The sequence below is a fragment of the Carcharhinus amblyrhynchos genome, chromosome 7, assembly GCF_965287045.1.
Source record: "Carcharhinus amblyrhynchos chromosome 7, sCarAmb.v2.hapA, whole genome shotgun sequence".
NCBI classification, from domain to species: Eukaryota; Metazoa; Chordata; class Chondrichthyes; order Carcharhiniformes; family Carcharhinidae; genus Carcharhinus; species Carcharhinus amblyrhynchos.
In genome coordinates, this window is record NC_137330.1 from 118,483,950 (window position 1) to 118,511,448 (window position 27,499).

The 27,499-nt window shown below is 41.2% G+C and overlaps 1 protein-coding gene across 4 annotated transcripts in view; it reads left to right on the top strand.

Annotated features, from left to right (window-relative positions):
- Window positions 1-27,499, top strand: part of LOC145345236 (mechanosensitive cation channel TMEM63B-like) — a 215,450-nt gene that overhangs the window by 42,240 nt on the left and 145,711 nt on the right. The window contains exon 1 of one of the 4 annotated variants that reach the window (XM_080193016.1): window positions 27,388-27,488. The exons of the other annotated variants lie outside the window; for them this stretch is intronic. The gene's annotated coding sequence lies outside the window, so the exon portion shown is untranslated. Of the gene's footprint in view, window positions 1-27,387; window positions 27,489-27,499 lie in introns of those variants that run through there. 4 annotated transcript variants of the gene reach the window in all.

The following is a 27,499-nucleotide window of genomic DNA, read 5'->3' on the forward strand; positions in this document are numbered from 1 at the left end:
CTTATTTATTCTGATAAAACTAATTATGATTTTGAACACCTATATCAAATCTCCCTGCTGCTACCTTTGCTGTAAGGCAAACAAAACCAGTCTGTCAAGTCACCCACACAATTCAAGTGCCTCATCCCTGGTACTTTTTTTTGTAATTTTAATGTGAAGTTTAATCCTCCATTTATTGGGTCAAACATGTATGCTTTTTAACAGTCTTCTCAACCTTCAAAGATTTGTATGCTGTTACAATCCCAGCTACTGTTAATACTGGGCAAGTCCAATCCCAGAGTGAAACCTTGATTAACAGGTCCTAACTTTTTAGAAACCACAGAGAAATTTACTGGGCAAATTGAAAGGAGGATGCTGATGAATTTTTAATACAAATAAAATATTTATTAAAACCTGGGCTGGAGAGATTAAGTTATGGAGAGATTGGATAGACTGGAACAAAATACTGCGGATGCTGGAAAATCTCAGCAGATCTGACAGCATCTCTGGAGAGAGAATAGAGCCAACATTTTGAGTCTGGATGACCTTTCATCAGAACTGGATAGTGATGGAAAGACTACAGTCGTTTTCCTTAAAGCAGAGGAGACTGAGGCTGGACATGTTTGAGATGTATTAAATTATGGGCAGCGTAGACAGGAAGAACCTTTTCTCAAAAGCTCTTCACTGAGTGATGGGAGTGTGGAACTCGCTGCCTGAAAGGGTGGTGGAGACAGAGACCTTCATGACATTTAAGTATTTAGAACATTACAGCGCAGTACAGTCCCTTTTGGCCCTCAATGGTTCCACTGGTCGGCGCAACAATCTAATGACCCTCTAACCTAAACTATTCCAATGTTATCCATATGCCGATCCACTGACCATTTGAAAGCCCTTAAAGTTGGCGAGTCCACAACTGCTGCAGGCAGGGCATTCCACGATCTTACTACCCTCTGAGTAAAGAACCTACCTCTGACATCCGTCCTATAATTACCACCCCTTAATTAAAGCTATGTCCCCTTGTGTTAGCCATCACCATCTGAAGTAAAAGGCTCTCACTGTCCACCCTATCCAATCCTTTGATCATCTTGTATGCCTCAATCAGGTCACCTCGTAACCTTCTTCTCTCCAATGAAAATAACCTCAAGTCCCTCAGCCTTTCCTCATAAGACCTTCCCACCATACCAGGCAACATCCTGGTAAACCACCTCTGCACCCTTTCCAATGCCTCCACATCTTTCTAATAATGCAGCGACCAGAACTGTACGCAATACTCCAAGTGCGGCCGCACCAGAGTTTTGTACAGTTGTAACATGACCTCCATTTAGATGTGCACTTGTGATGCCAAGGCATGCAAGGCTATGGGTCAAGTGCCAGACAGTGGGATTAGAATAGTTAGGGCGTTTGCCTTTGGTGCAGACACGATGAGCTGAAGGACCTTCATCTGTGCTGTATCTCTGTGATCCTGAAGTGCAGTAACAAAGGTGGATTCATATCCAATTCCACAATTAGAAGACTAATAAAAAGATTGGGCAATGTTTGTGACAAAATTTGATTTATTAGGGGATATTGGTAAATTCCATTGACAGGTAGATAGGGCAAAAGAAATATCAGCTTTTATAACCACAGATGGACTTTATCAATATAAAGTCTTGACATTCAGAATTAAAACTTACTGGTGCATTTTTCAAAGATTATCCAACAAGGTGTAGGGAATTGTGTTGTATATATTGATTTGATTATGTTCAGCCAAATCTGGGAGGGACCCTTTCAACTCTTGAACAAATTGTTAGATTGGTTACAAAAAGCTAATTTGATCATCTTGACAAGTGAATTTTTTTAAAGCAAAAGTAATTTATTTGTGCCATGTTCTGAGAAAAGGCCAAATAATTGTTAGAGAAGCAAAAAGATTTTTTGCATTTTGGATTCTCTGCTGCCTAGACAAAAGGAGAGATTTTACAGTATGTAGGCAGGAATGGATGAGATTAGAAGTTGGTTCCAAATTTCAGCACTGCAGTGGCTTTCCTGACTAGCTTCTTAAAGAACAATACAACACAGGAACAGGCCCTTCGGCCCTCCAAGCCCACACTGATCATGTCTTCTTAACTAGACTATCTGTTTGTATCCTTCTGCTTGTGGAATGGCAAGAAATTTGAATGGGATTAACAGTGCCCTCCCTAGCCAAGTTATGCTCACTGATTCAGAACTGAAGTTTTTGCATTTCTCTTTTTCCTCTTTTTTTCAATTCAGTTTTTTTTATTTCAGTTTCTTTTTTCGAACAAAAAAAACTATATTACAGTAAATAAAAAAGCTGTTGGAAAGATCTTGATGCAAACACAGGAAGATAATTCAAGTTCCTGCTATTCTTTTACCCCACTGATAACTCAACTCATCTTTAACTTCAGTGGTTATAACATTTAAAATTATTTTGGTCGCAAGTCTGTCCAGATACTCTGGCATCAAGGTTCACAAACAAACCCAAATGAAACTTAAACCATTTTAACTTTTCTTAACACACATGAATTCAGCTTAAATTATACACTGTTCATAACAATGTGTACTCCCCACCACTCCACAGCTACAGATCTCTTTAAACTTGCAGTATTTATTTTATGTCACCTCGCCTCATTCTTCCAACTTCACAATAATAATCCTTATGTCTACCCATTTCATGAGGCTACCCCTGCGGTAGCACAGTGGTTAGCACTGCTGTCTCACAGCATCACAGACCCGGGTTCGATTCCCAGCTTGAGTTACTCTGTCTGGAATTTGCAGATTCTTAATTCCACATTTTTTAAAAAATTGAATTCAAATTCCACTATCTGCCATGGCAGGATTCAAACCCAGGTCCCCAGAATGTTGGCTGAGTTTCTGGATTAATTGTCTAGCACTAATACCACTAGGCCATCGCTGGTGTTACATTAAACACTGCAATGCAAGCCATGACACTTGTGACATAAAATAAACTTTGTAGATGGTACACACTGTTGCCAATGTACATCAGTGGTGGAAAGAGTAAACGTTTGTGGATGGAGTGCCAAACAAGTGGGCTGCTCTGAATGGTGTGAAGCTTCGTGAGTGTTTATATCACATACCTGGCTTGTGCCTTGTAAATGATGGGCAGGCTTTGGGGAGTTAGGAGGTGAGTTAGTTAATTCCTAGCCCCTCTTTTGTTCCCAGTGTGTACATGGTTAGTTCAATTTCTGGTTAGTGGTAAACCCCAGGTGGGATATTCATCAATGATAATGCTATTAAATGTTACATGGAGGTGCTTAGATTCTGTCTTGTTGGGGGTGGTCATTGCCTGGCACTTGTGTAACACACGTTATTTTCCACATCAGCGCAAGCCTGATGATTTTCCAGGTCTTGCTAAATACGGATATAAACTGCTTCAGTATCATGAGTGCAAATGGTGCTGACCGCCATGCCATCATCAGCGAACATTCCTGTTTCTGACCTTATGGAAGGAAGGTCAATGGTGAAGCAGCCGAAGATAGCTGGACCTAGGGCACTACCCTGAGGAACTCCTGCAATGATGTCCTGGGTCTGAGATGACTGACCTTTTTTGCACTGATCTGCTGGATGTCCCCATTACTGAAGATGGAGGCATTCGTGGAGCTCTTTCTTCTGGTAGTTTATTTGCCCACTATCTCTCACTACTGTAGAACTTGATTCTGATGTATCAGTTGTGGGATCACTTAATTCTATTACTTGCTGCTTCTGCTTTTGGCACTCAAGTATTCCTTTTATTGTAGCTATACCAGGTCGAGACTTCCTTCATTCTTGTGCCTGCTGTTGCTCCTGGCATGCCCTCTTGCACTCATCCCCAGGCTTGATGGTAATGGTAGAGTGGGTGATGTTCTGAGCCATGAAGTTGCTGATTGCAGTTGAAAGCAGTTCTGCTGAAGGCCACATTGCCTCATGGATGCCTAGTTCTGGTTTGCTAGATCAGTTTGTAATCTATCCCATCCAGCACAGTAAAGCTGCCACACAGCAGGATGAAGGGTATTCTTGTGTAACAGCAGCATGGCAGTTTTGTAAATGTATGTCAATTATGCCATCATGAATTTTCCTTTCTGCTCCCCTTGAAGGAGCTGATTTTTCAGATCAGATCCTAGTGGGGTCCTCTAGCACCTCACATGAGTGGCCAGCAAAATATGCAATGCTTGCTTGTGAATTTTGGTAGATTGTTCAACAGTGGGATTCATTTTCACAGATATATTGGATGTCCATACCTAAACTCCATCAATATAAAAAACAGGAGTGCTGAAAAATCCAAGCAATCTGGAGGCATCTGTGAAGAAAGGAACAGAGTTCATGTTTCTTCAGACACGCATCATCACCTGATGTAGAACTATATCACCATGCCCTCACTGTCGCTGGATCAAAATCTGGAAACTCTCTAACAGCACGATAGATGTGCCACCCAATTTGAGGTGGCTCGTCACCATAGTCTGAAGCCTAATTGGAAATGGGCAATAAGGGCTATATTCTCATAGGACTATGGCTTCATAGTCCCATGAGAATGTAGGTTGCATCTGAATTAGATTAAAGCGTTGTTTGAGCAGGACGTACTAAACCTAATATATTCAGATGAATAGGGAAACTTATTATTCAGTTGAAGCAAAGAAAGTCATTTTTCAAATTAATCTACGCAAGGTTGTGCAGGACTCTTGTAATGATACAGTTGATATAATCCACACCTATGAACAAGGAAGATTGATACCGTTTGTGTTGGTTTAGCTGATCCAATGAAGGTCCCAGCTTCTGAAATGTCCCCCTTGTCGAGGTGTGGTGATCCTAAGATTAAATCATCACCAGTCACAGCCTATGGTCAGCTGGGGCTATGGTGACTTTTACTAGCTGATCCCAAATAGGATGGTGTTCAGAATTCTGTAATGAGGGCATTGTGATTTGGGGAGGGGTGGATGTGTAATAAAACAAGTGCAAAATATTTCAAATACTGTGCAAAATTAAGCTTTTATAGTTGAGATGAAAACTAGACCTAATTTTTATCTTTAATGTGGTGATGTATCTCTGCAACAAACAGCAATTGCACACATTTCTAATTCATCAATTTGAATGATTGTGGGAATCCTATTGTCAATGAACTCAGCCTGTGCACAGTAGCATGTATTGGAACCAATAATGAGTGACCAGAAAATCTGGGATTCTCCATTTAGAACTGGGAGAAATAAGTGTTATGCAAAATTGATAGTTTTGAGGAAGTAAAAAGGGAAAATCTATTTCTGACCATGAGTGAATTATGATCTGAAGGACTTAAATTCAGCATCATCACCAAAACGGCATGGGACAAGGTAAAGGGGGATTTTGCAGAATGTTACCATGACTTTCAAAGGGGAAGTAATATTTTAAGTTGGAAATTTTGAGAGCAAAGAGTATGGAAATGGAACTTATGCTCTTTTTAAAAGAGCACGGTGGAGAGTGTGGCTTCTGTGCTGTAAAATATTGATTCTATTTTAAAAAATTGGTGAGTTTGCAATGTTTAAATAGGGTGAATTCATCTTACTCTAGCTATTTAAGAATGCTGCCATGGAAACTAAAGCAAAGGGAAGTATCATCACCATACAAGTGAGTCATTGCTTTGTAACTGTCTGCCTCACTTTCCAAGCCTCCTTTTATCTACAGGAATGTACTCTGTAATGAGGGGACAATTCATTTCGCAAGTCACATTTTAATTGGTAAATACTTAATGGATTTTTTCCTATTCAGAATTAAATCAAAATATAGACTGACACGGAGAAGAGTAACAAATCGAACAGAGGTTTTGAAATTGGGGTAAAAGTGAAATTCTCTTGTGATGCTGTTCTATTTGTAATATATACTGCGGGGAAAACCTTTTATTGGTTCTCATTGAAAAGTCTACTGAGGAGGGGTACTTACATGCATTCTTAAGTAAACTGAGCTTTTTCTAGACAGTTATTTTGCACTTAAGATTCAGAAAATAGTTCATCTTAAAACCTTTTTTTGATTATTTTAACTTAAGTTTTCTGGAGCAGTTCAGTATTAAGCAGTAAGTGTTAGACTAGCAATAGTTGTTGAGATTGGTAATGCAAAAGCACTATTTTAAAGAACAAGGAGTAGACCATAAGATATAGGAGCAGAATTAGGCCTTTTGACCCATCAAGTCTGCTCTGACTTTCAATCATAGGTGATATGATTCTCATCCCCCATTCTCCTGTCTTCTCCCTGTAACCCTTGATCTCCTTTATTGATCAAGAACCTGTCTCTGTCTCCATAGCCCTCTGTGGCAACGAGTTCCACAGATTCACCATCCCCTGGCTGAAGAAAACCCTCCTCATCTCAATTTTAAGAGTGTTCCTTCACTCTGAGGCTGTGCCCTCGAGTTCTAGTCTCCCCATTAGGGGTCCAAAACTGCTGACAGTATTCCAAATGGGGTCTGACCAGAGCCTTATACAGCCTCAGCATTACATTCCTGCTGTTGTATTCTAGACCTCTAGAATTGAATGCTAACACTGAATTTGACGAAGTTCTCTCATTCCCTGCCATCTCTTTTAAACAATGCAAATCACACATTGACATATCAGTGAATTTATCATTTGGTGTTTTGTGGATTTTTTGAGAGTTATGTTTTATTTATTAGAACATGCATCTTAGTATTTATTTGAGATTTAAATTTGTTTTAAGCTAGTGAAACATCGACTTTGAGCTGCTGAGTTCAACCGATATAGTATATTGCTCGCAGATTTAGATCTGGCCTTCAAACATAATTATATTTCAGATCATGAGATAAGGCACAAGATTTTCATTACCAGTAATATGATGAATGAAGTTGCTAATTTAAAGCTGCCATAAAATGGCCTTTTGCTGTAGTTCCCTTCGTAGACCAGTATTGACCAATAGAATTTGCAGACTAATCACAAGTGTGGCATCATTTTAGCAACATGTAATCATTTTAATAGAAACACCTTAAATATAATAGAAATATATTTACTTAAATTTCTACCACCATTCCAGAACAAAAAAGTGCAACACAGGAACAGGCCCTTTGGCCCTCCAAGCCCATGCCAACATGATGCCCTAAGGAAACTACAAAAAAAAACTTCTGCCCTTACTTAGTCTGCATTCCTCGATTTCTTCCCTATTCATGTACCCATCCAGATGCCTCTTAAATATTGATAACGTAGCTGCTTCTACCACTTCCTCTGGCACCACGTTCCAGGCACCCACCACTTGCTGCATGCAAAAGTTCCTGTCTCGCCTTGAACCTGTGCCCCTTTGTAATTGTCACTTTACCTTGGGAAGAAGTGTCTGACTATCCACCCTGTCTATGCCCCTCATAATTTTGTCGATCTCTATCTGGTCTCCCCTAAGTTTCTGTCTTTCCAGTGAAAACTATTCTAGTTTATTCAATCTTTTCTCATAGTCAACACCCTTGAGACCAGGCAACATCCTGGTGAACCACCTTTGCACTCTCCAAAGCTTACACATCCTTATGTTAGTGTGGCAACTAGACCTACACACAATACTCCAAACGTGGCCTAACCAAGGTTTTATGTTGCTGCAACGTGATTTCCAAATTCTTGCATTCAGTGCCCTGGCTGATGAAGGCAAGAATGCTGTATGCTTTCTTGATCACCTTGGCCACCTGTGTTGCCACTTTTAAGGAATTGTTGTCCTGCACACCTAGATCCCTCTGTTAATGTTTCTATGTTTTTAATGTTCCATATGAAACCTTTCAGTCTAGATATTCCAGGATTGTTTGGAATTCTGGAATGAGTTGAACAAGCATAGTCTGCTGTCTTGCAGCTTCTGTGCTTTTCTGGTCCATTTTGAAGATGATTTTACAAAGTGACTGTTAAGAATTGAGTTGAATGTAGATCACTGCTTGGTAGTGGTAGGTCCCAAAATTAGCAAGTGACAATCAGTCAGAGTATTGTGATATATATGCTGCAGAAATATTACAGCTGTGGCAGATCCACTTCCAGGCCCTCCACCACTGGAACACAGTGGCAGCAATGTGTACCAGCTACAAATACACTCTAGCAACTCGCCAAGGATCCCTTTCAGAACCAGGGCCTCTGCCATCTCCATGTTCTCATCCCAGCCACACACCATCCTGAATTGGAACAATATTTCTGTTTCATCATTGTTTCTGGGTCAAAAAATTCCAGAACTCCATAATAGTGTTGTTAGGTTAGCTTACCTTTACCACATGCATTGCAATGGTTCAAGAAGACAGCTCATCACTACCACGCAAGAACAATTAAGTATGCATAACAAATGTAGCCCTTGCCAGTAACATCCATACCTCCACCTCTGTTGAATACCTGTCCTTGAATGTTGCCAAAACAAAACTCATATCAACCCACACCTGATCAGCCAAATATTCTACCTTTCGTATATGTTGGAGAGACTCTGGAATATATTAAGCAGTTCCCATATCTTGGCACTCATCTCTTGAAAGGCCACCATTGACAATAAGACCCTAAACAGGATCAGCTGCACCAGCTCAGCCATCTACAAACTAAGTTAGCAAATGTTTGACAACAAAAACCTCTTCAAGTCAGCAAAAGTCCTAGTGTATATAGCAGTTTTCATCACAGTGAGACCTGGACTATTGGACTGTGTATGAGTGACACACAACAGCAAAAGAGAAATTCCATCAGCAGTGATCTGCTGTATCTTCTGGATTCCATGGGAGGATGTTGAGCAAAAAAATAGTGTCCCACTTGAAGTCTACTCTACAAGCATTTAGGCAATGCTGCAGAATCAACCAGAATGGACTGGAGGCTGTGTCCAGATAGTTGAAAAGCACTTTCCCTGCCAGGTCAGGTTTTCTCAGCTCTTAAATGGCCTGTGTTCCAGTGAGGACAAAGAAAACACCAAAGGCACGCTGAAGCTCTCCTTGAAGGACAGTAACATTAACGAATGGGATTGGCTTGCTACAGCCATTCAAAATGATGACAATTTGTCCATCGTGCTTTGAGCTCAAACATCTTAATGAGGCAGTGTGATGGCAGGGAAGGAAAAGAAACGATCCTGCACTCCGGAGCCTGCTACCTTGTGGGATGTCATACCCTATGTGCCCAAAGATTTACAGTTGCATTGAAGAACCTTAGGAAAAGCTCATGATGCTGAGTAGATATCATCCTCCAACCCAGGAACAGCTGCCAACAATGCTGACATCCCAACAACAATTGTTATTTTTTAAAAAAAGCCTTGCGTCTTTGAAGATCTAATTCTCAATTGTTCCCAGCTTTCTAGAATTTTTTGTAGGAGGGTTCCTGATTTCCACAACTCAATGCGTGAAGAAGTCTATTCAACTAAATCAGTGCTGTGCCACTTTCTTTGCATGGAGCGCTTAGGATACCACTCTTCTGTGTGACCTCTGTACTTATCTAATTTTGGTTGGTAATTCACTGCTCAAGAGTTGCTCGTGATCTCGAGGTAGAATTTACAACTGACTACAAATACTTTGAAGAAGTTAGAATCACCAGTGAGGTGTTACCAAACATTTTGCTTTTAGCCTTGCATAGCAGAATTTCAATTTTAAAAACCTCAGCACTCATGTTTTCCAAACAATATAATTCAAAGCTAGCCTCTAATTTAGTTATTTCAGTAAGGCTTTTGACAGGGTCCTGCATGAGAGACTGATCAAGAAGGTAAGAGCCCATAGAATGCAGTGGCCTAGTGGTGGTATGGCTAGATTACTAATCCAGAATCTTGGCTAATGTTCTGGGAGCCCAGATTTGAATCCCACTATGGCAAATGGTGGAATTTGAATTCTTGAATAAATTTGAGTTAAGAATCTACTGATGACCATGAAACCATTGTCAATTGTTGGAAAAACCCATCTGGTTCACTAATGTCCTTTTAGGGAAGGAAATCTGCCGTCCTTGCCTGGTCTGGCCTACATGTGACTCTAGAACCACAGCAATGTTGCTGATTCTCAACTGCCCTCGGGCAACTAAGGTTGGGCAGTAAGTGCTGGCCAACTAGTACTGCCCATGTCCCACAAACGAATAATAAAAATTGGCAAATTAGATCCAAATTTAACTTAGTAGCAGGAGACAAATGGTAATGGCTGAAAGTTGTTTTTGCGACTGGAACCTGTGTCCAGTGATTAGCGCTGGATCCCTTGCAGTGTACATTAATGACTAGACATGAATGTGGGTAGGTATAGACTTTCATAGAACATTACAGCGCAGTACAGGCCCTTCGGCCCTCGATGTTGCGCCGACCAGTGGAACCAATCTAATGGCCCGCTAACCTCAACTATTCCAATGTTATCCATATGCCTATCCACTGACCATTTGAACACCCTTAAAGCTGGCGAGTCCACAACTGCTGCAGGCAGGGCATTCCACGACCTTACTACCCTCTTGAGTAAAGAACCTACCTCTGACATCTGTCCTATAATTCCCACCCCTTAATTTAAAGCTATGTCCCCTCATGTTAGCCATCACCATCCAAGGTAAAAGGTTCTCACTGTCCACCCTATCCAATCCTTTGATCATCTTGTATGCCTCAATCAGGTCACCTCGTAACCTTCTCTCCAATGAAAATAACCTCAAGTCCCTCAGCCTTTCCTCATAAGGCCTTCCCACCATACCAGGCAACATCCTGGTAAACCTCCTCTGCACCCTTTCCAATGCCTCCACATCTTTCTTATAATGCGGTGACCAGAACTGTATGCAATACTCCAAGTGCGGCCGCACCAGGGTTTTGTACAGTTGTAACATGACCTCACGCCTCCGAAATTCAAACCCTCTACCAATAAAAGCTAACACACTGTACGCCTTCTTAACAACCTTATCACCCTGGGTGCCAACTTTCAGGGAGCTATGCACATGTACCCCGAGATCTCTCTGCTCGTCAACACTACTAAGAATCCTTCCATTAGCCCTATATTCTGTACTCGTTATTCTTACCAAAGTGAATCACCTCACACTTTTTCGTATTAAACTCCATCTGCCACCTCGCGGCCCATCTCTGCAGCTCACCTGTGTCCCTCTGCAAACTGTAACATCCATCCTCACTGTCTACAACTCCTCCAACTTTGGCGTCGTCAGCAAATTTATTAATCCATCCTTCTACACCCTCATCTAGGTCATTTATAAAAATGACAAACAGCAGTGGCCCCAAAACAGATCCTTGAGGTACGCCACTTGTAACTGAACTCCAGGTTGAATATTTCCCATCAACCACCACCCTCTGTCTTCTATCAGCTAGCCAATTCCTAATCCAAACTGCTAAATCACCCTCAATCCCATGCATCTGCATTTTCTGCAACAGCCTACCAAGGGGAACCTTATCAAATGCTTTGCTAAAATCCATATACACCACGTCAACTGCCTTACCCTTATCCACCTCTTTGGTCACCTTTTCAAAGAACTCAAAAAGGTTTGTGAGGCACAACCTACCCTTCACAAAACCATGTTGACTATCCCTAATCAATTTATTTCTCTCTAGATGATTATAAATCCTATCCCTTAGAATTCTTTCTAAAACTCTGCCCACAACAGAAGTAAGTCTATAATTCCCAGGATAGTCTCTACTCCCCTTCTTGAACAAGGGGACAATATTTGCTATCCTCCAGTCTTCCGGCACTATATCTGAAGCCAATGACAACATGAAGATCAAAGCCAAAGGCTCTGCAATCTCTTCCCTAGCCTCCTAGAGAATCCTAGGGTAAATCCCATCCGGCCCAGGGGACTTATCGATTTTCACACTCAAGAATTGCCTACACCTCCTCACGTACCTCAATCCCGTCTAGTCTACTACCTAGTATCGCAGTACTCTCCTCGACTACACTGACCTTTTCCTGCGTGAATACTGACGAAAAATACTCATTCAGTGCCTCTCCTATCTCTTCAGGCTCCACGCACAACTTCCCACTGCTGTCTCTGACTGGCCCTAATCTTGCCCTAACCAATCTTCTATTCTTGACATCCCTGTAGAAAACTTTAGGATTTTCCTTGATCTTATCCACCAAAGTCTTCTCATGTCCTCTTCTAGCTCTTCTTAACTCTCTCTTTAGCTCCTTCCTGGCTAATTTATAACTCTCCAGTGCCCTAAGCCTAAGTTCACAGATCACATGAAAATTGGTGGTGTGGATAATGGTGAGGAGAAAAGACTTGAAATACAGGATGATATAGATGGGCTGATCAAATGGGCAGAACAGTGGTGAATGGAATTTAACCTTGAAGAGTGTGAAGATACATTTTGGAAGGACTAACAAGACAAGGAAGTAAACAGCTAACAATAAGACACTAGGACCAAAGGGACCTTTGGGGTGCATGATCCCTGAAGTCAGCAAGGAAGTTTCTTAAAGTGATTAAGGAAGCATGTGGAATGCTTGCCTTTATTAACCAAGGTACAGGATAGGAGAGCAGGGGGTTAGGATGGAGCTATATAAAATGTTCATTAGGCTGCAGCTAAAGTACTGTGTGCAGTTTTTGTTGCCACACTATTGGAAGAATGTGACTGTGGTAGAAAGGGTGCAGAGGAGATTCACCAGGATGTTGTCTGGGCTGGAGTGTTTCAGTTATGAAGAGAAGCTGGATAGACTAGCATTGCTTTGTTTAGAGCAGAGAAGGCTGAAGGGTCCTCATCAAGGTGTACAAAATTGAGGAATAACTTTTTTACCCAGAGGGTGGTGGGAGTCTGGAACTCCCTGAAAGGGTGGTAGAGGCGGGAACCCTTACATTTAAACATTTAGACGAGCACTTAACACCATAGCATACAAGGTGCTGGACCATGTGCTGGAAAATAGGTTTAGAATCAATAGGTATTTGGCCGTCACAGATACGATGGGCCAAAGCACCCCTATGGGTTGTAAAGCTCTTACTCTATAACTCGACTGGTTTGGTTTATTCAGAAACTGAGCATGTAAAAATATTCTTTTTAAAAATTTATAGATTTGTTTGTTACCTGCTCCTTGATTAACGAGAAATTGTTAATATGGAGGGCGAGAAACATGAATCTAAGCATCACTTTATGATGCAGCATCTTAAAAATTGTCCTAGGACTTTGTCTGAAATATGGAGTTTCAATAAAAAACTGGGAGTTAACACTGAATTAGGGGTGTTGGAGTCTAATTTTATGTGGCAGTAGTAACTGATCTTAAATGAATCTTTGTTTCTTCCAGAGTACTGTTCCACAAGTGACAATTGATGCTGGGTCTATTAATTTTAATGGTTTTTTTAACCAATGATGTTAAGGAATAAAGGGCAAAGACTGGCGATAAAGTGAAGTTTATTTATTAGTCACAGGTAAGGCTTACGTTAACTCTGCAATGGAGTTACTGTGAAATTCGCCTAGTCGCCACAGTCCAGCACCTGTTCGGGTCAGTGCACCTAACCAGCACATCTTTCAGAGTGTCTGGAGGGAACCCGTCCAGACACAGGGAGAACATGCAAACTCCACACTGACCCAAGCTAGGAATTGAACCCAGGACCCCGGTGCTGTGAGGCAGCAGTGCTAGCCACTGTGCTGCCATGCAACGCAGTGAAGATTGGTCGTGGATCAGTCATGATATCTTCAAAAGCAGAACAGGCTTAAGGGGCTAGATGGTTGCCTCCTGTTCATACATTAAGAGCCAAGGGTTTTAAATCACCTGGAACATAACACGCAACCCATTATTTTTGTTTTGGTAGCGTTTAGCATGTGACAGTATTCCAGCAAATGCTTATGGTTTCCAGTATCTGATCCTGCTGCCTGTTGCTGAGTCAATCTTGTGGCGTAATTGCTGAATTGTGCATCATACAGTCAGTGGACTGTAATGGTGAAGGGCAAGTTTTAGTATCTTACTGCAGTAGTCAGCTGATAAGCCTAAAGAATCATTTCAATAGGATGGAAGTAACCATTGTATAGATTGAGTTATGATAACATTTTGCAAGATCAATGTAAGTGTATAATTTATTTTTTAGTTGAGTACTAATGGCTTGTATTTGAATTTGCATTGCTTGGCATTGACAATTTGAATAATTTATTGGTCATGTGCACTGAACTTACCTCTGCCTCTCCAACTTGTCCTAATGAATTATTAGTCCAGGTGCCCTTTCATTTTAGATTATTTCCCCTCTTACGATCTCAGTTAATATAACAATGCGAAGAGTCCAGAATTGAATGCTGATACAGAAGGCCATAGGTTTTACTTTTTTTCATATAAGACAAGGAGGAACAGAGTCACAGGACAGCTAATTAATTGGTTTTAATAGCAAGGAAAAAATTGATTAAACGTGAAAAGCTGGCATTCTCCTTTACTCCCCTTATGATACTTAGCACCAAATATTGCCAATAGAGTTTACCAATACAAATATAAATCCCTTTAAAACTACCCTTGTTTTCCTAACAGCACCAACAACACCATCACCACCTATTTTGTTAGTTGACTTTAATGCTATTATAAATATGCACCGATTTTAAGATTAACTGATTACAAAATACATCTTAAGCTATAATGGTCTCATTCACATACAGTCCCTTTAAGCGTACAGATTAGCTTTGATCAAATATAGACCCCACTCTGAACTCAAGTTAGTGTCTATGGATTTCTCTTCAGAATCCCCCCAGATGATTGTCACATGAGTTTCCAAACTCTACTCCCAAAATCATGCTTTAAAATCTCCCACAATAATGCTCTCCCTTAACAGTTTGCATTCCGAAATCCAGTCTAGGTTTTACAAATTACTGTTTCAACAAAAGCTTCCGCACCACTTTTAATAGCAAATCCAGTCTAGGATTTAAACCATCACCTTTGGGATTTTTGTTTTTACTGCTGTATAAGCTGTTCACGATTGCTTTAACTCTGGATTCCCAGACCCTAGTAAGAGTGCATCAAACGTTTAAGTTTATTTATTTGTTACAAGTAGGCTTACGTTCACATTGCAATGAAGTTGCTGTGAAGGCCTTGTAGCCACCACACTCTGGCACCTATTCAGATACACTGAGGGAGAATTTAGCACAGCCAGTGCACCTGATCATCTTTTGAAGTCTGCCATCCCACTTTAAATCTGGTTACTGCAATTGTCTTTTTATCTTAGAACACTTAAGTTTAATTTTCCTTAAATTCTTCTGAACAATGCCTTGATCTATGTTCTCAACTTCAGTAGTCTTAGACATTCTTTCTGTCCCAATTCCCTGGTTATCTGGACTGTATCATCTTTCTTAAGAAGCGTATATTTTTGCAATTCCCTTGTCCTGTTCAGCTTCTCCTGGCAAAGAATGAGATGTTCAGTCTCCGGTCCTCTGTCTGTCTGCGACTGCAACATGTCCAGACCTTAGTATTAAAACATAAAATCTTTATACCTTACAAGAGCCTCTAGTTGCTAAGCAATGGCTACCTGCCTTTTTGTTTTTCATGTAATCTTCTCTAAGCACTATAGAAACTTAACTCCCACGCAGACAAACACCTTTTGTCCAGCATGGACCTAACTATAGGTTTTACCCTTCCAGGCACAGAAACATTAAATCTACTTAAAACAATACCTTATTTCTAATGTTTACCAAAACAAATATAAATCCTTTAAAACTGCCTTTGTTTTCCTAACACTGCCCACTCCTGTTTGATTAGTTGGCTTTAACATCGAGTATTAAAAACCTTAGCAGAAAGTAAATAATACTAGAAGCGTACACCAGGTTGGCATCTGAATGAGACATTATTGGTTGCTATCTTGTGTGGAGACTCTTTCTTTCAGAATGAACTTCAGACCGAGAGCCTAACTAAGGAAACTGAACTTTCTTCCTTATTCAATACGAATCTACTTGGCATTTTGATTAGCGACAAGAGTTTTTTCCTGATAGTCATTCAAAGCATTTATTCACGGTTAGGAATTTTAATGTCTTTCATATTGTGATTTTCTTGTATCTTAATCTCTGTACTGGTGTATACAAATTGGGCATGATTCATCAGTACTTGAGGGCAGTAGTAGCATTTGCTTACTTCACCATAGTGGCATGTTTTCAGTTTCCCACATAGGTGATCTTAAAACCACCCAAAAGACCCATTCTTTCCTTCCTCCTGTTGGGAAAAAGATGCAAAAGTCTGAGGTCATGTACCAATTGACTCAAGAACAGGTTCTTTCCTGCTACCTTGCATTAAATTGATCTTCCTCTACACGCTAGATATGACTGTAGCACTATGTTTTGCACTCTGTCCTTTCCTTCAGTATGCTTTGTATAGTGAACAAGAAACAATACTTTTCACTGTATGCTAATACATGTGTCAAACCACATCAAAGATCAGTGGCAAATTATGGGATTGTACAAGATGACAACAGGATAGAGCCTGCCCCAAACTCAACAGCCAATCTGCCTTTTCATTGCTGTGTTTACAACAGATTTTGGAACCATTACAGTTTACATCAACTTCAATTCAATGAAAATTTGCCAGGTTTGCAGATGATGCCAAACTAGGAGGGGCTGCTTTCACCAGAAGTCAGGAAATCCAATAGTGCCAAATGCACCAGTGAGTAAAAGAATGACTGCCGATGTTTAATCCAAACAAGAAGCAATCTGTCTCAGTGACAGATAAAGAATGTGGGAGAATGGACTGAGAGTGGGGTACATTGCAGAAAGCAGAATCTTAGGTAATGGAGGTTTTCTGAGCTGGAGAGATATAAACAGCTATGCTTCCACTATGGGTCAGTGTTAGGAGAGTATGATCAGGACTTAAGAGACTGGCTTCAAATCTGCTTGCAAAATCTATAACTGACAAATGGGCAAATCCACTAGCTGTCCAATTCTCCTGCAATAATTATTCGGAGGCCAGCTTTGTACCTATGTCATTTCAGTTCCAACAAGAGCAGTGGGTGCTCCACAAAGTGCAGGATTGCTTCTGTTACTCTTAAGGCCAGCAGCACCCTGTATATAATAAATGACCAAGGAGCAGCACTCTGAAAGCTAGTGTCTTTTGCTACCAAATAAACCTGTTGGACTTTAACCTGGTTCAGACTTTTTGCTATGTTTATCCCACTCCAATGCAGGCATCTCCACATTATGATAAAATGATACAGCAGTGCTCTGCAAGGTCACAAGCTTGTCATTCAAACTATTTGGTCCTTGTACTGGTGAGCAGTATTTATTGTTCAACCACGGTTACCCTGTGGACATTGGAATCACGTGTGAAGCAGGTCAGATAGGGATCATGAGTCCCTTCCCTGAAGGACATTGTTGAACTAATTGAGTTTTTACAACAGTCCAGCAGCATCAGACTTTTTTTTTGCTGCTGATCCACAAATTTCCAGATTTAATTGAGTCAGTTTCACAAGTTAACAGTAGTAGCATTCAAATGCCCACGCTCTGAGTGCCATAACTACTCTCTTCCTGTTGGTGACATAAGTAGGCAGCTCCACTTTTACTGCTCATTCACTGTTCCCTGCCCCTCTTGAGGTATTTTTTCACCAATGAAAATTTGCTTGCAGTCACCTTTTTTATTGCAGTCTTGAGCACCCAAATCTGTGCCCTACTTTTAATGCTGATTTCCTTCCACACCCAGTTTGTGTTGAACTGAGTTGATTAATCAGGTGAGATTATGTAATGACATTGTAAACATTCCTGTTTTGGTTCAGTTTTTGGTCCAAAGTTTAAACCTTTTGTATACTGAACTGGATTTGCATCTTTGAAAAAAAAATCATGTTTCCAGCGCGTGTTTAAAAACTAAGGGGTGATATCATCTCGTGTTTGGTCTGAATATTCTGCAGTTGAATTGTGGAAGATGTAACAAAGCCTTTGCAGGAACTTTATTTCCACCGCCCCTACCCCCACCCCAGTGTCTGTAGTTAAAACCTGAAACGTGACAATTTTATTCTCGTTAAAAAATGTTTACTCCAAGAGATCTAGATTGTCACTATGTTGGTGTCAACTGGAAATAGTTTGAAGTTTGTGTAGCATGTAGACTCACTGCAATGAAGCTACTGTGAAAATCCCTCAGTTGCCTCACTCCAGCGCGTGCTCAGGTACACTGAGGGAGAATTTAGCTTGACCAATGCATCAAACCAGCACGTCTTTCAGTCTGTGGGTGGAAGCTGGAGCACCCGGAGGAAACCCGCACAGACATGGGGAGAACGTTCAGACTCTGCACAGGCAGTGACTCAAACTTGGATCCCTGTGAGGCAGCAGTGCTAACCACTGTGCCACCTTGCCAAGATAGCCAAGATTATTGTTTTATGTTCAGACTGAGATGAGGAGAAATTTCTTTACCCTGGGTGGTTAGCCAATGGAATTCGCAATCATAGAAACTAGTTGAGGCCAAACATTAACTGTTTTCAAGAAACAGTTAAATATTGCACCTGAGGTGAAGTGGAACAAAGGATATGGGGGAAGGCAGGATCAGGCTGTTGAGTTGGATGATCAACCGTTATCATGAACGGCAGAGCAGGCTCAAAGGGCCAAATGCCCTCCACCTATTTGCAATGCTGCTGCTCTGTCTTCAATCCTGCTGCTGTGTTGGAATGGCTATTCTCAGTGGCTGTGGGAAATATCAGCTTTTCCCCTCTCCCATCCTGACCATTTGCAGCGTTTAACATGGTTAGCCATACCATCTTCCTCTGACACCTCTTCTCCATTGTCCAGCTGGATCGAACTGCTCTTGTAAGGTTCCTTGATATTATTTGCAGTGGCTTTTCTTCTGAATCCATGCCATTATGTCTGATATTCTCCCCCTGCCTGTCCCCAAGAATCTAACTTTGCCCCCCTCCAATTCTGCATCAAAGCATCACTGATGAAAGCATCAGTTTCATATGTACACTGGCAGCACCCTACCTTGCAACTACCTTTCTCAATTCCTCCACTATTCCTAAATTACTAGTATTGGATGAATAGAAATTTATTCTATTTAAATATCGGAAAGCCATTGCTTTTGATTCCTGCTCCAAACTCCATTCCCTAACTACCCACTCCATCCCTCTTGCTATTAGTGTCAAATAGACTACTTTGGCCTCAGATAACTAAGTTGAGCTTCCTGCCACACACTTGTGCCATCACCTAAGACCATCACCACCTACTGCCATAATTGTCTGGCTTCACCCTCGTCTCAGTTCATTTTTCTGAAGAAATTCTTTATTGTCTGTCTTCATTTCTCTCCCCTCCCCCATTCTTCCCCCTATTTCATCTCCCCATTTCTTACCTTTTCTCCCCCCTTTGCTTCCCTGTTCCCCAATTTTACTTCTCTCCCACCCATCTCCTCCCCCCACATCTTCATGTGTCACAGTTTACCCTCTGATTTCAACTTCTCTGCCATTTGGCCATTCATACCCTTTATTCTCTCGATGGACTGCCATTAGCAGCCTTTTACCCTGGTTTCTGTGGCTATGACTCATTTTTCATTCCCTCACCCTGCAGTGTAAATATCTCCACTTTCTATGCCTTTTAGCTTTGACAAAGGGTTGTCTGGACTTGATGTCAGCTCTTTTCTCTCCTTACAGATGCTGCCAGACCTGCTGAAATTTTCCAACATTTTCTCTGGTTTTCTGAAGAAGTAACTAGATAGAGGGAATACATTTGGTGAATTTGAATTTTTGAAATATTTTCAATAAGCACCTTGTGAAAAGATATTGATGTGGTATGCAAGGAGATGTAGCAGCATGGTACAGGGTAATTTTGACAAGAGGTGAACACTTGATGAAGAGTGGGTGTTACTCATGCAGACAAAGGGTGAGATGTAGTATACCCTAGATGTCAGTTCTGATTCTTTGTTCTTTGTGCACATGCACAATTTGGACTTGGGGTAGAGAGAAGAATCTCAAGTTGTAGATTGGTACTTTTAAAAGCCGTGGGCGAGTATTTGATTATTGTATTAAACGGCTAGCTCAGACATGGGCATAATGTCTGCTTCTATGGCTGCGCGTAAGCTAAAATTTCAGTGCTGTGTTTCAAAAGTTTCCAGGTAGATGAAATGGAGGGAGTACTCCAATCCTGACCTGTGATATTTGTTCCTCAACTAATGTGCAAAAACAGATTAAATAGCTGTTCACCTTTATTTGGCTTTGTGGAACCTTGTCTGTGGGGGAAAAAAGAAGCTGCTATGTTTGTTTATTTGTGAAGGTCTTTAGGGTTTACCTGTGAAAATTGTGATCTTAAAGCCCCTTTCGTTTGCAGGATCAGTAGTGATCTGTTGAGTGTAATCCAATTGAAGGTGGGAGGGGTTAATATAAACAGTATTAACAAAGCCCAAGAGGTCTGTTGGCTGAGCCCTCAGAATTGGATTACTGTCCATCTGTATTGTGTGGACCATCTTTTTGACACTGCAAATCTTTTAACATGGATTTAAAATGAGCTCTGCTGGTTTTTTCAGTAAATTTCAGTCTTCCAATAATTCATACTTGAAAGCTAAAATATTAATGAGTCACTTTTTATATCGTTGACATGAAACAATTTAATTTTAGAATCTAATTTTTTTGATGGAATTATCTAAATGTTTTTCCAGCATTTAATCATTTTTCACAAAGATCTCTCTAGATAGTGGAATTGATAAATTACTCCCTCAAGACAGATTTTCTGGTGAGCTTCTGATGTAACTTGATGAAACTTCACACAATTGATGCTGTGAACAGGGATTACAGCCTTGCTGCCTCTCTATTGAAGCGTCACTGTAATTTTTGTTACCTCAAGGGACAGAATCCTGAACAAAATGTCTGCTCCTATGGTGCCTCTTTTTGACACATTAAAATGGTTTCTAGCCAGTTAAGCATACAAGCATCATCCTTTAATGTTCAGGTAGCAATCTAGTTGAATCCACTTCCATGAAATGAAGTTTGATCCATTATAAGTGTGAAGAACAATAATGGCATTACCAACATGCTATTGTAGAGGTCATTCCTGAATTACCACCTCAACCTTTCTCTCATCTGACGTGATGTCAGTACTGTGCTTTCAAAGGAGGGCAGCCTCCTTTGAGCTGACTTTACTGAGTGGCTAAATTCCACTCCAACTCCATTTTCAAGTTTGCTGATGACAGCACTGTCGTGGGTCAGATCTCAAACAATGACGCGGAGCAGTACAGGATAAAGTTAGAGAATCTGTGCAATAGTGCGATGACAATACTCTCTCCCTCAATGCCAATAAAACAAAAAAGATGGTCATCAACCTCAGGAAACGTAACAGAGGACATGCCCCTGTCTATATGAACGGGAAAGAAGTAAAAATGGTCGAGCTTCAAGTTTGTGTTCAGTTCATCAATAATCTAAAGTCTATTTGATTAGTGTCACAAGTAGGCTTACGTCAACACTGCAATGAAGTTACTGTGAAAATCCCCTAGTGGTCACATTTGGGTACGCTGAGGGAGAATTTAACATGGCCAATGCACCTATCCAACACACCTTTCAGACTGCAAGAGGCCTCCGGAGCAGCCGGAGGCAACCCACGCAGACACGGGGAGAATGTGCAGATTCTGCACAGACCAGTGAGAGCAAGGAATAGGAAGATTAGGCAGATGAATTCATGGCTTGAGAACTTTGCAGGGTGCAGGGATTTCGATTTTTGGAACATTGGGACCTCTTCTGGGGAAGGGCTGACCTGTTCAAGAGGGATGGGTTACACCCGAACTGGAGGGGGACTAATATCCTGGCAGGGAGATTTGCTAGAGCCACTCGGGAGGGCTTAAATTAGTTTGGCAGGAGGATGGGACCCAAAGAAGTAGGTAGACAGAAAAGAAGGTTGAGGTCAGCACAGAAGTTAGAGCACATTAAGCAGTAAAGGCAGTGTCAGTAATCCTAGTACTAGACAGATCAAGCAAAAGCAAGACAGAGCAAGGGAAGTCTGGGTAAAGCCACATTTATTTCAATGCAAGAGGCCTGACAGGTAAGGCAGATGAATTCAGGGCATGGATGGGTTTGTGGGACTGGGATATTATAGGAATTACTGAAACATGGCCAAGGGAAGGTCAGACTGGCAGCTCAATGTTCCAGGGTACAGATGCTATAGGAAAGATGGAACAGAAGCTGAGAGGAGGGAGTTGCACTTTTGATTAAGGAAAACATCATGGTAGTGCTGAGAGGGGATATACCAAAGGGTTCTGTCACTGAGTCTACGTGGGTAGAACTGAGAAATAAGGAGGAGGAAATCACTTTGATAGGGTTGTACAAAGGCCCCCAAATAGTCGGTGGAAATTGAGGAGCAAATATGTAAAGAGATTACAGATAGCTCTAAGAAAAATAGGGTGCTAATAGTAGGGAATTTTAACTTTCCCAACATTGACTGGAACAGCCATAGTATTAGAGGCTTGGATGGAGAGAAATTTGTTGAATAAGGCCACACTTGGAATACTGTGTACAGTTCTGGTCACCCTACTATAGAAAGGAAATTATTAAATTAGAGTGCAGAAAAGAGTTACTGGAATGCTACCAGGACTTGATGGTGTGAGTTATAAGGAGAAGCTGGATAGACTGGGATTTTTTTTCTCTGAAGTGTAGGAGGCTGAGGGGTGAACTTATAGCAGCCTATAAAATGATGAGGGGCATAGATCAGCTAGATAGTCAGTATCCTTTCCCAAATGTAGGGAGCCTAAAATTAGAGGGCATAGGTTTAAGGTGAAAGGGGAGAGATACAAAAGTGTCCGGGAGGCAATTTTTTCAGTGTCTGGAACAAGCTGTCAGAGGTAATGGTAGACGTGGGTACAATTTTGTCTTCTAAAAAACATTTAGACAGTTTGGTTAAGATGGGTGTGGAGGGATGTGGACAATTGGGACTTTTTTGGTTAAAAAATGGGTGGCATAGACAGTTTGGGCCAAAGGACCTGTTTCCATGCTGTAAATGCCTATGACCCAAAAAAAACCCAAATGGTGCCTTGCAAGCTGTACCCAACTACCTTCCAATTCTATCTTTCACACTTTGTACATTCTGCACACTCTCGTTTTCTTCTGTATGAACGGTATGCTTTGTCTGTATAATGCGCAAGAAACAATATTTTACTGTATACTAATACGTGTCATAAATCACCTCAGGCAGTGGCCAAGCCGTGAATTGAACTGGGTCTTTGGCACTACTTGGCCAGTCGGTTTTGATGCCTTCATTCCTATGCTATAGTTAAGAAAGCCCACCAATGCCTCTACTTTCTCAGAAAGCTAAGCAAATTTGGCATGTCCAGTACATGTGACACTGATTTAATTCAGTCTGGTTGAGATGTGATGCCAGCATGACCACAGCTGTATCCAACTCCTTGGTCAATTGTGTTCACTTTATTTGGTGAACTGACTATGACTTGAATCTTGGCTAACACAAGTAATTGCAGCCCTAGTAGGTGTCCATTCTGCCTTGCATCACATACATCTGAGTTGTATTAAATAGGGGCTAAAAATGGGGGTGGGGAAGAATAAGAAACTTTTTCCTATTTAATTAAAAAAATAAAAACAGCTAAATTATACCGATACTTTTGGACCCTAGGATTGCAAATTCTCCATTTCTTCTGCTTTCTGACTGATGGTATATTGTGGAGTGAAATGTAGTGCTCTCCATACAGTAAGAGCTATAGTAGTTCTTGATTGTGGTGTAGTAAATACTGATGTGGTTGGAGAGTGTTGTAGCTTGCTGAAGGTGCTTGAGTATAAGTTGTAGTGGAATCAGGTTTCTGGTTCTGGATGATGGTTCATTTATGCGCATAATCTTCTGGACTTTTATCACCATGTTGTTTTTAATTTTGCTGTTTTATCATAGAAGTCTCCAAATGAAGGAAATAATTTGGTCCTTTTGAGTCTGTCCAGCTCCACACTGGCTATTTACTGCAATCCCTTTTCCCTTTGGCTAATAGCTGCTTGGTTCTTCCATAGACATAATTGACTCAGCTTGAAAAGCCACTATGTTAATGAGTTCCATTGTATTCTTGCTGCTTCTCTCCTTTCACATATTACAACATGGAACTGTGACCAAACTATGACTTACAAAGGAAATTAGATAGCATTAGATTCAAAGGAACATACATATTGGCAAGAAGAAACAATAGATTTGAGGATTGAGAGCAATTTAAAATTCAGCAAAGGTGATCAAAGGAATTGATTGAGAAAGGGGACAATAAGTATGAAAATTAGGTAGCAGGAAATGTAAAAACTCACTCAAGTCCCCATAGGTATCTAAAGAGAAAGATTGACAAAAACCAATGAAAGAAAGAAATGGCTGAGGAACTAAATTTGTACTTTGCTTCAGTCTTCACAAAGGAAGAGATGTTTTAATAAGGAGCTGAAGAAAATCAGTATTCATAGAGAAACGGTTTTGGGGAAATTAATGGGATTGAATGTGGACAAAATCTTTAGGACCCAATAATCTTTATCCCAGAGTACATAAGGATGTGGCTCTAGAAATAGTAGATCCATTGGTCATTTTTCAAAACTCTTTTGACTCTTGAATGATTCCTACAGATTGGAGACTAGCTAATCTAAGCCCACTATTAAAAAAGAGGTAGAGAGAAAACTGGGAGCTATAGACCAGTGAGCCTAACGTCCGTAGTAGGGAAGTTGCTAGAGTCCATTAAAGAAAATAGGTGCAGGAGTAGGCCATTCGACCCTTCAAACATGCACCACCATTCAGTATGATTATGGTTGATCAAACACTTTCAGTATCCCACTCCTGTTTTCTCTCCATACCTCTTGATCCTTTTAGCCACAAGGGCCACATCCAGCTCCCTCTTGAGACCTAATAGAGGTATACAAAATTATGAAGGGTATAGATAGGGTGAACAGTGGGAAGCTTTTTCCCAGGTCGGAGGTGACGATCACGTGGGGTCACAGGCTCAAGATGAGTGGGGCGAGGTATAACTCGGATGTCAGAAGGATGGGTTTTTTAGAGAGGGTGGTGGGGGCCTGCACTGCCAAGTAGGGTGGTGGAGGCGGACACGCTGGGATCGTTTAATACTTACCTGGATAGTCACACGAGCAGACCGGGAATGGAGGGATACAAATGAATGGTCTAGTTGGACCAATGCACGGCACAGGCTTGGAGGGCCGAAGGGCCTGTTTCCTGTGCTGTATTCTTTGTTCTTTGAACATATCTAACAAACTGGCCCCAACAGCTTTCTGTGGTAAAGGATTCCACAGGTTCACAACTGAAGTCGGGAGGTAATGCTGCAACTTTATAAGACCCTTGTCAGGCCTCATTTGGAGTACTGTGCGCAGTTCTGGTCGCCTCACTATAGGAAGGACGTAGAAGCTATTGAGAGGGTACGGAGGAGATTTACAAGGATGTTGCCTGGACTGGGAGGCATGCCTTATGAAGTTAGGTTGAGGGAACTGAGTCTCTTTTCCCTGGAGAGACGTAGGTTGAGAGGCGACCTGATAGAGGTTTATAAAATGTTGAGAGGAATAGATAGGGTGGATTCTCAGAGGCTATTTCCCCGGGTTGAAATGGTCGCTACGAGAGGACACAGGTTTAAGGTGCGGGGAGGAAAGTACAGAAGTGATGTTTGGGGTAAGTTTTTCACTCAGAGGGTGGTGAGTGAATGGAATCGGCTGCCGTCAGTGGTGGTGGAGGCGAACTCGCTGGGGTCTTTTAAAAGACTTCTGGATGAGTATATGGGGTTTTATGGGATTGGGGGTTATAGATAGGTGTTGATGTGATCGGCGCAACTCGTGGGCCGAAGGGCCTGTTTGTGCTGTAGTGTTCTATGTTCTATGAATGAAGTTCTTCCTCATCTCAGGTGGATACCTTATTACAAATACTCCTTGCATTGAGGCAGAGCCTTCAGGTTTATGTTTTTTGGCATTTTGTTCTCTTAGAGTTATGATGTAATGTGGCCCTTTTTGATTTTCATCTTTAGTTTCTCTGCCTTCCACTTTTACCCTTATTGTCTTCTATTTCTGTCCGCACTTCCCTTTGATTTCCTGCATTAGCTCCATCCCCCACCACATTAATTTAAACCCTCCCCAATAGCACTATCAAGGATTTCATAGCACATCATTTGGAAAGCAGTGGTATAATCAGACAAAGTCGGCATGGATTTATGAAAGGGAAATCATGCTTGACAAACCTACTGGAATTCTTGAGGGTATAACTAGTAGACTTGACCAGGGAGAACAGGTGGGTGTGGTCTTAGACTTTAGACTTTCAGAAAGCTTTTGACAAGGCCTCACATAGATCACAAAGTTAAAGTGCGTGGAATGTGTCTTGTAGACAGGAAGCAAAGTGTTGTAATAAACAGGTCTTTGTTCAGTTGACAGGCAGTGACTAGTGGGGTACTGCAGGGATCTGTGCCAGAACCCTAAATGTTTACATATGAGTGATTTGGGAAGAGGGAGCTAAATGTATTATCTCAATTTGCAGATGATACAAAGTTGGGTTGGAGGGTGAGCTGTGAGGAGGATTCAGATGCTTCAGCGTGATTTGGACAGGCTGTGAGTGGGCATAAGAATGGCAGATTCAGTATAATGTGGATAAAGGAAATGAGGTTATTCATTTCAGTAGCATAAGTAGGGAGGCATTGTTATTTCAATGGGTGTAAAGTGAGAGAAATGGATTACTCAGCAACACTTTGGTGTCCTCATGCATTAGTTGCTGAAAGTAAGTGTACAGCTATGGCAGGTGGTAAAGAAGACAAATAGTATGCTGGCCTTTACAGCGAGTGGATTTGAGTACAGAGATGGAGGTATTTTGCTGCAATTGCAAAGGGTGTTGCTGAGGCCATACCTGGAATATTGTGTGGAGTTTTGGTGTCCTTATCTGAGGAAGGATGCCCTTGCTATAGAGGGGATACAGTGACATTTACCAGACCTGATTCCTGGGATGACGGGTCTATCATATGAAGAGAGACCTAAAAATAGCTTATGTCAGATGCCATTGCCTCAATACTGCAGAATGTTTGAAGTATAGAAAGTGCAGCGTTGAAATTAAAATATAAATTAGGAAAGCCCAGGTATGTTTTATAAATACTTAAAGCAAGAGAATGTGTAAGGCCAATTGGAGACAAAAGATAATACCATCAGGATTATGCTCACTGGAGTTTAGAAGAGTGAGAAGGGGTCTCATAGAAACTTAAAATTCTAATAGGGTTAGACAGAGTAGACTCAAAGAATGGGGGGGGGTGGAGAGAGTGTCCAGAACTAGGTCTCATAGTTTGACAATGAGAGGTAAACCTTTCAGGACTGAGGTGGTGAATGTGTGGAATTAGCTACCACAGAATGTAGTTGAGGCCAAAACATTGTGATTTAAAGAAAGAATTAGAAATAGCCCTTGGGGCTCAAGGACTATTGTGGCAGAGGGACAGGGGGAGGAGATCTGATGATCAGCTATGACCATAATGAATATCAGAGCAAGCTCGAAGGGCCAAATGGCTGCCTATTTTTCTATGCATGTCTCTATGTAACAAGCAATTTAAAGAATTTGAGTCTCAAAGAATAGCAATGCTGTGGAAATTAATCATCTGTAAATTTAAGCTTATAGTTCTTCAAGCAAGGCATGTTCTTAAGCCTTTTTCCCACTTTTATGTCACACCATTACAAATGCAAAATCTGATTGTGAAGCTTGATTGGTGCGATTGAAATGGCACAGGAGATCAGGGTCTGGTGAAAGGCTGGAAAAGACCAGCAACCCACCAATTCTTGATGGTGAGAGATTA